Source organism: Schistocerca serialis, chromosome 2 (assembly GCF_023864345.2).
Source record: "Schistocerca serialis cubense isolate TAMUIC-IGC-003099 chromosome 2, iqSchSeri2.2, whole genome shotgun sequence".
Lineage (NCBI taxonomy): Eukaryota > Metazoa > Arthropoda > Insecta > Orthoptera > Acrididae > Schistocerca > Schistocerca serialis.
Genome location: NC_064639.1, coordinates 356,815,184 through 356,827,670, shown reverse-complemented (window position 1 = coordinate 356,827,670; position 12,487 = coordinate 356,815,184). Strand labels below are relative to the sequence as shown.

General features: G+C 43.5%; 1 protein-coding gene across 1 annotated transcript in view; it reads right to left on the bottom strand.

The window, feature by feature from the left end:
• The window catches only part of LOC126455984 (uncharacterized), a gene marked incomplete at its 3' end in the record, with an annotated part of 1,226,620 nt that overhangs the window by 736,116 nt on the left and 478,017 nt on the right, over positions 1 to 12,487 (bottom strand). The window lies entirely within an intron of this gene.

The following is a 12,487-nucleotide window of genomic DNA, read 5'->3' as shown; positions in this document are numbered from 1 at the left end:
GTAAGGAATTGGTTCCACATACCACTTGGTCATAAATGTCACAATCTAGTTTATGGACTTCACCTTCACAGCATTTATTTGAGTACCCAATTTGATGTTTTGTAAATGTTTCGTGTGTTTTGCTTATTATTTTGAGTTTAGTCATAATAAATCAAATTGTTATTTTGGACAGAACTTTCATTCTGTTAATCGGTAGAGCAATCCTTTCATTTCTCACTACGTTAATGAAACTTCCCTTAATTTCTATCAAATTAAATTATTGCAGGTGCCAAACTGTTTTCTACTCCACTTGCAGGGTCGATTACAATCAGTTCTTAATCCATGTGCAACAGCAAAAGTAGGAGTTAGAAAAGGGGGGGGCTTAAAGCATCATTTCCATATGAAGATTCGAGAAGAATTTAGTGTTAAATACACTGCTAGCCCTGGCACCTCGCACACTTAATGGAAGTCAGAGGACTATTCTGCAAAAAATTTCGTTAATAGCTAAGTCTGGACTACAAATTTTTCTACTACAGCTTAATACAGAATTTTTCTGCTGGTAATAATTTTTGACGTTATTTTCGAGGTCACTATGGAATAACAGTGATCTTAGTTAATATTTAAGTGAAAAGCATTCCAAATTGCCACCGAGTGGTACCCACCACTAAGTGTAGTTCGTGAGAGGTGCCAGTCGGTCATACACAGCAACTCCGTACACCAGCTCCTCAAGTCATCTGTAGAATTGGTCTGAGGATATTCCCACAGGCCGAACCGGTAACCGGAATAAACAATAAAAATTCATTGCGATCTGCATGCATTTTATTAAAATAAAGATTTTCCTTACGATTTTGTCATATGACAAGGCTAGTCGAAGAGAAGAGTGTAATAAGAGGTAGCTCGAATCCCCGATAAGAGAATCGAATGTTGTGGTAAGTTAGTACAACCCATCAACATTCCACACACTGCATATACGGTACCTCACTGTCGAATGTACGAGCTGAGCATGATGAATCTTTCATATCTACCAAATGAGTTACCAAAACAACAGAAAATTATAAATACTTCATATTCGATTCAGTTCAAATTACAGGTTTAATCTGCCAATACAGTATCTGCTGACGTGCAGCGCATCGCTATAGAAAACACGAAATAATGAAAAAAATATTTTAACAAAATAAAAAAAGGGAATTCAGCAATCGCCCGTCCGCTGACAGGGTGTAGGCTGAATGTACACACAGGCTGTTGTTCTGTGGATCGACACTGGTGAGCCGCGCTAATTCCAGCGCTATTCAGGCTCCGGGATTGTTCGCAGCCGATAACGCCGTGTCAACGAATCGAAAAGCTACGTCCAGCTCGGTTAGCTGATGTGTATGTGACTGCGCGCTCTGAAAGGGAGGGTGAGATAGTGGGTGTGGGATAGGGGCGAAGTTCGCGAGAGAGAGACAGAGAGAGACAGACATAGAGAGAGAGAGAGAGAGAGAGAGAGAGAGAGAGGAGAGGAGCAGGAGGGAGGGGGGGGAGAGGAGTGTCCGGGTTGGGGCAATGCAATCTCGCCGGCAATTACAACGAGCCAGGCCCGGCGGGTAGTTCGGTCCACCCAAATTAGGCGCCGCTTCTACCGCCGGCTGCGGGCCGGGAGGCGCCCGTAATGTGATAAAAGCAAGGCGACCAGCGATGAACTTGGCCAGCCCGTTTGCGATCGGCTGCCCGATTTGCCTCTACAGAGCGAAAAGACTTATTTGTGGCAGCCGTCGGACCGAGGCGGAGATCCATTTCCCGAACTTTGCGGCTCGCCTCGCAGGGTCGAAAACAAGGGCGCCCGAGCAACTATCTCTAGACATTCCACGGAAATTACTAATTTCTAGGTACATTAAACGCGTTAAATGAGCGTTCGAAGTTACTGACATTTCAGAATTTCAAATAGGAAATCGTGCTCATTAATGAATGTCTGATAGATTATACGTAGCGAATATTATCCTAAAGGTGGCTGTGTATTCCGAAACCTTTCGTCATCGAAAAATGTTCAGTGTTTACATGCTATTGCCTTACAATACAGATTTATCTCTTTCTCTTTGCCACGTTACAATCGACTGTCTTTCTCCTTTTCCTGGTGCCTTCACCCCGTGTCGGCGTAGGGTAGGGATGGTTATTTTACGGATATGGCCTGTTTAATTTAAGGGGTGTCCGGATCCCCTTCCTGTCACCACACAGTCGTCCAACGGACATAATATTGGCGTTCCGACTGCCTGAGTGTAGAGCTATTGCCGGAAAGTGTGGCCGAGCGGTTCTAGCATCAGTCTGGAACCGCGCGACCACCACGGTCGCAGGTTCGAATCCTGCCTCGGCCATGGATGTGTGTGATGGCCTTAGGTTAGTTAGGTTTAAGTAGTTCTAAGTTCTAGGGGACTGATGACCTCAGATGTTAAGTCCCATAGTGCTCAGAGCCATTTGAACCATTTTGTAGAGCTATTCATACGAAAGTGAGCCAAAGTTTTCTAAATGAAGGTAAGGTCACAGCGGATGGATCGAAACATCGATCGTACAGAAGAAATATGACAAGACCTAACAACCCACTATACTTTACCCTCAGAGGGAAAGGGCACGAAATCCTGCAGGCTTACATAGTTTTCTATATTATTTATTGAAAACAGTCTTGGTTGCAATTTTAGTTTTTTTTATTTATCAACTACGCGTTTCACCTTATTCAGGCATCTTCAGACTGATCTTAACGAAGGCCATGTTGGCCTGATGTACTAGACGATGCCCTTTAACTACACTGTCTAAAGGATCGTCCTAAGAAATACCAAATTAAGCTCAGCCTGAAGATTCCTAAATAAGGTGAAACGCGTAGTTCATAAACAAAAAAAAAAACTAACTAAAATTGCAACCAAGACTGCTTTCAACTAATACTATTAAACACTGGTTTGCTTATTCATGCCACAGATGGATTGGAAGAATTTCTATAGTTTTCTATACGTTTGCAAATCGTGTAACTGGGCGAAATTTGGGTACCAGCCCGGCATTCATCAAATGGAATTTGGGAAACCGCCCAGAAATCACAGCCTGATGGGCTGGCACACCAACCCTCATCGTTAATCCGCCTTTCGGATTTGATTCAGGGCCTGTGCGCCTCCTCGGCCCGAAAGCGGTACTTCAAGACGGTCGGTTACCCGTACGAGTTCCGTGCTACAATCGACTATCACTGGATACAACAGTTCGTTGCAATTAAAGTGCACCTATTCACACAGTTCCACTGTGGGCTGTAATTATGGTACTACAGTTAAACTATTCTAATGCGTTAATGCGAAACCGATTTACGCTGGAAACACAGTTAGTTTCAATTTTGGGTACTAGCTGCACCTTTGCCACCGTGAATGCAAGAAACATTTATAGAATTGTTTACATATGTAATGGATTAAGAACAGGACGTGGGCAGAAAATGTGAGGTAGGCTAGACAGGCGTAATGTAACTGGTACACCTGCCTAATATTGTGTAGCGCCCCCGTGAGCACGCAGAAATGCTGCAACACGGCGTGGCATGTACTCAACTAACCTCTGAAATAGGAATTGACACCATGAGTTCTGCAGGCTACCCATAAATCCATAAAAAAAGAGGGTGGAGATCTCATCTTAACAGCAAGTTGCAAGGTATCCCAGATATGCTCAACAGTGTTGATGTTTGGGGAGTTTGGTGGCCAGCGGAAGTGTTTAAACTCTGAAGAGTGTTCTTTTAGCCACTCTGTAGCAATTGTGCACGTGTGAGGTGTCGCAATTTCCTGTTGGAATTGCCCAAATCTGTCGGAATGCACAATGGAGATGAATGGATGAAGGTCAACAGACAGGTGCTTACATACATGTCACCTGTCGGAGTCGCATCTAGACGTATCACGGGTCCCATACCACTCCGAGTGCATAAGCCCCACACCATTACAGAGCCTTCAACAGCTTGAACAATAACCTGCTGACTTGCAGAGTTCATGGATTCGTGAGCTTGTCTCCATACCCGTACACGTTCATCCGCTCGATACAATTTGAAACGAGACTCGTCCGACCAGGCAACACGTTTCCAGTCGTCAACAGTCCAATGGCGGTGTTGACAGGCCCAGGCGAGGCCTAAAGCTTTGTGTCGTGCAGTCATCAAGGGTACACGAGTCGGCCATCGGCTCTGAAATCCCATATCGATGATGTTTCGTTGAATGGTTCGCATGCTAACACTTGTTGATGGCCCAGCACTGACATCTGCAGCGATTTGCGGAAGGGTTGCACTTTTGTCACGACGAACGATTCTCTTCAATCGTCGTCGTCCCGTTCTTGCAGGACCTTTTTCCGGCCGCAGTGATGTCGGAGATTTGATGTTTTACCCGATTCTTGATATTGACGGTAGACTGGTGAAATGGTCTTACGGGAAAATCACCACTTCATCGTTACCTTGGAGATGCTGTGTCCATTCGCTCATGCGCCGACTATGACACAACGTTCAAACTCACTTGAATCTTATCATCTGCATTTGTAGCTGCATTAACCGATCTAACAACTGCGGCGGACACTATTCTTATATAGGCATTGCCGGCCGCAGCACCGTATTCTGCCTGTATACATATCTCTGTATTTGAATACGCATGCCTATTCCAGCTTATTTGGCTCTTCAGTGTATTAACTGCCGCTTTCACAATTTGGACGATATGAGTCACGTCACCGAGGTTCTTCTACATCTGTAAAACGTGCTTCTGTATGCTGGTCCTCAGATCAGGAAGAGGCCGAGCATCTGGAAATCCTTGGAGATAACACGTTAGTGAAAGGTTATAATAACCAGATATTTCATTGGACGAGCAGCATGAGATGTTACTCCTTCTTCCATTAAAGCAAAGGTTTTCACTCAGTTGCGCTCTTGTAAAGCAACAGTCACATGGTGTACAGTGAGATCTCGAGAACTTGCGGGCATCACGGTACATGTGGCAGGTCCTGTGGGTGTATTCCCCTCAAAGAAGAACGGACCGAGAATAAAGGTGTTTGTGAAGCCACACCACACAATCACATAAAGAGATTGCAGTGGCTCTTCGTGCGCGACACACGATTTATGAGTACTCCAAATTCTGCATTTCTGTGTAATCACTGCTCATTGTAGTGTAGAATCTGCCTCGTTAATCCTTGGAATACTACCAGACCATTCATCATCAACCTCAGTCTGTGCCAGAAACTGAAGAGCAAATTCAGAACGTTTCTGCGGATCATGATGTTTCAAGTCGCTGTACCGTCTGTTTCGTGTACGGGTACCATTGTAAAATAGAAAAAAAAATGTAGTGTTGATTATGGGATGGACGATTCTCGTGACGCCGCCGAGCACGTGCACAGCCCGGGGGACGTGCTGCAAGCTCAGTTACAGCAACAGCAACCTCGCAGCAACTTCCACCGCGATGGGACGCCTCTATATTCCAGGCGCCGCCCCAGGCTCACTTGTGTTTTCGAATTTCATTATCATCTTTAAATCATTTAACGATATCGGGCCTCTCCTCATACATTCCAGCCATGAATACTCTCTCAGTGTAGCTCTGTAATTGCTGCTTTCACATAAAACAGATTCACCAACAGCGCACTGTCTCTCTTCCCGATAGTCACACTTTTCACTCACATTATGCCTTGTAAAATGACAGCATGAGTGTCTTACCGTCATAAATTTGTAAGGCGCCAGACTGGACCTGATGGCCAAAATTTGAAATAACCTTTTCCACCATAAAGCGTTGGCAAATCTATCAATTTCCATTCCATATTATAATTACAGCCCACACAGGATCTCCTTGAATAGCTGCATGCCTACGTGAAAAGCGAAATTCCCTCAGACTTCAAGAAGAATATAATAACCCCAATCCCAAAGAATGCAGGTGTTGACAGATGTGAAAATTACCGAACTATCAGTTTAATAAGTCACAGCTGCAAAATACTAACGCGAATTCTTTACAGACGAATGGAAAAACTGATGAAAGCTGACCTCGGGGAAGATCAGTTTGGATTCCGTAGAAATGTTGGAACACGTGAGGCAATACTGACCCTACGACTTATCTTAGAAGAAAGATTAAGGAAAGGCAAACCTATGTTTCTAGAATTTGTAGACTTAGAGAAAGCTTTTGACAATGTTGACTGAAATACTCTCTTTCAAATTCTGAAGGTGGCAGGGGTAAAATACAGGGAGCGAAAGGCTATTTGCAATTTGTACAGAAAGCAGTTGGCATTTATAAGAGTCTAGGGACATGAAAGGGAAGCAGTGGTTGGGAAGGGAGTGAGACAGGGTTGTAGCCTCTCCCCGATGTTATTTAATCTGTATATTGAGCAAGCAGTAAAGGAAACGAAAGAATCGTTCGGAGTAGGTATTAAAAACCATGGAGAAGAAATAAAAACTTTGAGGTTCGCCGATGACATTGTAATTCTGTCAGAGACAGCAAAGGACTTGGAAGAGCAGTTGAATGGAATGGACAGAGTCTTGAAAGGGGGGTATAAGATGAACATCAACAAAAGCAAAACGAGGATAATGGAATGTCGTCGAATTAAGTCGGGTGATGCTGCGGGAATTAGATTAGGAAATGAGACACTTCAAGTAGTAAAGGAGTTTTGCTATTTGGGGAGCAAAATAACTGATGATGGTCAAACTAGAGAGGATATAAAATGTGGACTGGCAATGGCAAGGAAAGCGTTACTGAAGAAGAGAAATTTGTTAACATCGAGTATAGATATAAGTGTCAGGAAGTCATTTTTGAAAGTATTTGTATGGAGTGTAGCCATGTATGGAAGTGAAACATGGACGATAAATAGTTTAGACAAGAAGAAAATAGAAGCTTTCGAAATGTGGTGCTACAGAAGAATGCTGAAGATTAGATGAGTAGATCACATAACTAATGAGGAGGTATTGAATAGGATCGGGGAGAAGAGGAGTTTGTGGCACAACTTGACTAGAAGAAGGGACCGGTTGGTAGGACATGTTCTGAGGCATCAAGGGATCACCAAATTAGTACTGGAGGGCAGCATGGAGGGTAAAAATCGTAGAGGGAGACCAAGAGATAAATACACTAAGCAGATTCAGAAGGATGTAGGCTGCAGTAGGCACTGGGAGATGAAGAGGCTTGCACAAGATAGAGTAGCATAGAGAGCTGCATCAAACCAGACTCAGGAGTGAAGACCACAATAAACAAACAACAACAAAGTCAAAAGCTTTCCGACGTCTCTGTCTTTGCGAGGCCCGTTGCGTTCTCGGTGGGAAAAAATGGAAGAAGGTTGGTAACGCAAAGCACGGAGAAAAATTGCTTTGCATTCTTCTTCATTTTTGAAACTAGAAGTTCTGAAGTTATATTTTACTCTTTTCATTTCTATCGATTTGTATTCCATTCTTTGCGACTAGTTTTGTAGTCGAAGTCCCGTTCTGAAGTACTCATTATCATAATCAGCTTAGTTGTCTAGTTTTGGTGTCGCAGGGATTGAAAGGTTCCTCCTCGTTTATAGCTCAGAGCTTGCGTAGCGTTCCATCGCCCCTTAAACTTTCTCGGACTCATTTGTTCGGGCCTGGATTGCTTCTGCGCACTGCTACACGTACAGTACGTAGGATCGACAGCCTCGCTTTGATCCATTCAGAATGAATTTTTCACTTTACAGGAGCGCTATTTTGAAATTACTTGGCAGACTAAAACTGTGTGTCGGACCACTTGCCTTTCGGTGGAAAGTGCTATACCAACTGATCTACTGGAAGCACGATTCACGACTCTCTCACACTGCTTTACTTCCGCTAATGCCGCATCTCCTAGCTTCTTTTCAAGTTTCAGGATTAATTATTCTATAACACTGATAAGTGCCCTGTAGCAATTCAATTACATTCCAAAGACTCTTGCATCCGACAACAATATTTTTTTAACAGGCAAGCTTGCGGCTAATCAGCCTCCACAGCAGAATTTAGGCACTTAAACTGGCCATTTCCTCCTAACTTGTAGAAATAAGAAACACCAGCACCCATACCTTTTTTATAAGATATATTTGTCACGCGACGAGTTTTGACGTAAATTAGTGTCACCTTCAGACCCCCATGCAAACAGAATGTTTGTATCCAACCATCGGTGCATTGGGACAGGTATCATGTACATTCATTGGTTTCATACATGTTACCTGTACTAATTCACCCATGGTAGGATATCTACATTCAGTTCGCATAGTGGCCTCAAGATGACACTAATTTAGTGTCGAACCTAACCGCGTGATTAATACGTCTTACAAAAAGTACAGCTGTTGATGTACCTGATTTATAAAAGTTTCTGAACAGCCGCAGCCTCACGTTCTAACAACCCTACCACAACAAATGTCAAAATTTAATGATTGTGGTGTTGCTCACGCTGCCAAATACTGCATTTTCGGGCAACAACAATGTTATTATGTGGCAGGTGTCATTAGAGCACAGTTAATAAAGTCATTTCATGTAATAATGAATAAACTAGGCACTCATCTTTTCGTGTTTCCCACGCTGGTCCCGTTGTAAAATCATGGCTCAATCGTCGAAAATCTGGATGGTGATGATTCCAATCTCGGATGCAAAGAGGCCTAGGTTTTACTCTGCTATATTCAAAAGTTTTGTAGATGCGCTTCACAAACTATTCTTGAAGATTAAAGCTTTCAAACTTAGCACAATAGTGATGTAAAAAAGAAATAATCAGCACTCCGAGTTTAAGTTACACTTCCTCTTTATTGCTTTTGTTGCAGTATCACGTAACACACAAAACATCACTTCACAATACAAAACATACCTGAAAACATCTTCCTCACTGTTAAAGTTCACATTTTGTAAGCTGACTACGTTATGCGTCTTTCCAACATGACGTCCAAGACTTGACTTTTTTAAGGTACGACTCTCTAACAACTAGTAATAATCGCTTACGCGCCCAAACATCAGAGTTACAAGTACGTCAAAGATCATAGTGACAAAAGAAAGAATACACATAAGAATAATATCATTGCAATATAAACATATCGATGTATCACAGTATCTCTACATTAATGAAATCAAATCTGAATGTTGTCTAAGAAATATGTCAACTACTTTACAGAAACACAACAGAATATTGCTGGTATCGAGAAGCTGAGTTGAGGTGCGGTAATGGTTACGTAATTCAAGTACCATTACAACGTCCACTTCAATTGTCCATCATCCGTTTCCTGCTAAGATTCTTAGTATTTGCTGTAAGACGCTGCCTACTGCTTCGATTTTCAGCAGTTTCTTTACCAAACGGTGCTGGGGAAACACTCACTGTCCTGTGGAAATCACTCAAAATTGAAAACAGTATGGTCTGACTAAACCACAACCCATTTAGCTAGATTAAGGGATGGTCCAAATGGCTCTGAGCACTATGGGACTTAACATCTGAGGTCATCAGTCCCATAGAGCTTAGAACTACTTGAACCTAACTAAGGACGTCACACACATCCACGCCCGAGGCAGGATTCGAAACTGCGACCGTAGCGATCGTGCGGTTCCAGACTGTAGAGCCTTGAACCGCTCGGCCACCTCGCCCGGATTCAATAAAATAGCTGATGATAAATTATGCATTTCATGAATTACTGAACGGTTGTTAACAGTCACTTGACAAAAATGTTTATCGGTATGCATGCGACAGCATCGACACCTGGTATGTTCCCAAATGCTGCGCATAATAAAAAGAGATGCCTCGCGCTCTATTAGCTCTACTGATGATAAAAAAGGTAAGGTCAAGTGTTTTGGAGAGCCCTTGGGCTAGGGACCATTTGTATACCAATGTTACACTCTTCCTCCTGCTTAGGCAAATGGAGGGGCGGTAAGTTCCTTTGGGACCAAACCGCTGAGGTCATCGGCCGCTAGCCTTGCACACTACTGTGTCTAAATTAAACTAACTTACGCTATTGACAACAAACACACCCGTGCCTGAGGGAAGGCTCGAGACTCCGACGGTGGGAGCCGCGCGAACCGTAGCAAGGTCCCCTAGACCACGCGGCTGGCAAATGGAGAAAATCGACTGGATCTTTTTGCATTTGATGTGGTCATCGGTGGGCTGGATGGTACTTATGAAGGAGCCATTAGTTCATCGGCGGTTCCTAGGAAAAACCCAATAATTGTTTGTATACTACTCGTATATTTTCGCAGTTACCGGCGAACCTAAACCCAGCCGCGGATTCTAAGACAGTTATGCGCAGAAAATGACTCAAAATCTTACGATACATTCTGAAGATCACGATCTCGAACAACCTTGAGAATTTTCTTAATATCTTTATCCTTTTTCAAGGTACATAGGTTCGAAATTACCTACTTCTACCCGTAAAATCCAGTACGAGGCGAAATGTAAATAATAAATAACCGCAACAAATGGCTCAAATTTTAACGGTATATTCCAGGTTTTATCTGGAAGAGCCATCTCCCAGTTTCCCAATATCTGTATCCGTTATCGGGAAACACCCCAAAAGCTTGTTTTTTGGGCACTAAAACCCAGTCGCTGATTCCGAGACGGCTATAAGCAACAAATGGCTATAAGTATCATGATGTATTCCTAAGATCAGAATCTCGAACAATCTTGGCAAGTTTCCTTATATCTTCATCCATTTCCGAGATATAAAGGCTCTAAGTTACTCTATTTGTACACATAAAATACGCATCTAAAATCCGGTATGAGGCGGAAACGTAGTTTATAAAATGACGTAGCACAGAGAAATATGCTGTAAGGCATTTCCGTAATATCTGAGAAAACCATGCTGTAGCTCTGAAACACATGCAAAGATTTTTTGCATGTAAAATCCAGTCTCAAGTGAAAAATTAGTTTTACATTATTTCAGTTTTCCGTAAGTAAAGTATCTCAATTTTACTGAAAGTACAGCTCTCTTCATATCTGTTGTATGCCCCGCTGCAGCAGGGAAAACAAGGGAACAAACCGAAAAATGCTCCTATCGGAGCATAAAAAAATACGAATATGTTCCTGTTTATTTAAAAGGGCTTGACTGAAAAGTGGGGTACTAGCTGCATCATTTTATCTTCCTCAGCACGTTTAAAAATGTTCACAGAAATTTTGGCATGCAAACATATTGGCACTTTTTTTATGTTGAGAGGGAAGAAGACAGTGGCAGTGGCAAAGAGACAGAAAAGTAACGAATACTGGAAGACAGGAGATAGTGGTTATGTTATGGAAAGTGTGAGGGAGAGAGGGAGACAAAGAGAGAGAGACATAGTGGCAGTGGAACATTGTTGACAGTGACAGAAGACTGCTAGGACAAGAGTGAAGGAGAGTGGTAGAGCAGAGCGGCGGGGAGAGGGGGGGGGGCGGATACGGAGCATTTGACAATGACGACGAGGAAGACAGAGATAGTGACAATGAGAAAAAGAGACAGCAAGAGTAGGAAGGAAGGAATGAGACAAAAGTTAGAGAGAGCAAGATGGAGACAGTGACAGTGAGAGGAAACAGTTGTAGTAGGACGGAACGAAGGGGACTACGGCTGCGACACACGTGACAATCACAGAGAGACACAAAGAGGTAATGACAATGAGTTGACCTGAATGAGTGAGTGACAAAGGGGAACTGGGAGTGGATGGGTGTGAGTGACTTACAGTGATGAACTAGTGGGAATGGGTGAGTTACAGTTAGAGGAGCTTGTGGGAGTTTGAGGCAAGTTACATGCCTAAAATTTGTACGGAAATTTTTAAAAGTGCTAGGATGGCCCAATGTGGCAGCTGGTACCCCACTTTGCAGTCAGAGTCTTTTACGTACACAGGAACATATATGCATTTTTTTACGGTCCGATAGAAGTATTTTTCTGGAGGTTAAGTATGATTACGTATGACTGATTAGGCTCAGCGCCTGTCAGAAGCTCGAGTAAGGTCCAGACTCAGCTATGACTCACAGTGACAAGGGACCGCACTGAACATCTAGGCTACAGCTAGTGTATCATCCGGGCAATCTCCCCAGAAGAGGAGCGCGCTCGCCCTGTCCGAGCGATAACCGTAATGAGAGAGGGCGAAACATGCTGGAAGCGGCCGCCATTACGCACGGCAACGAGATAGCGCCGGTGCGGCCCGTCGGATGAATATTTCATACGGAGCTGCGCGCGCATCGGTGAAGACATTCAAAAGTCGTTAGCATGGCGAGAGATACGGCCACGCCGGAGAGCGATAGATGGCGTCAGGTAGCGGCCGCCTCGCCGAATGCGTTTCTCGTGTCGCCTAAATGAGTCAGCAGCGGGCCACGATGGCTGGCTGCAACGGGGGCGGCGGGGTCGGTGGGTTTTCATGGCGACAGCTGTAGCTAAAATAACAACACGGCGCTATACTCGTGTAGAAAAATTCATGTGCGTGTTTACAAAGAGGTGAAAATAAAGAAAGCTAAACATATAAATTAAATCTTAATCTCCCCATCGTTGTTGACGTTGGCGTCACTTTCATACACTGAAGAGCCAATTACATTAGTACACCTGCCTCATATCATGTAGGGACCCCACGAGCACGCAGAAGTGCCACAACACGACG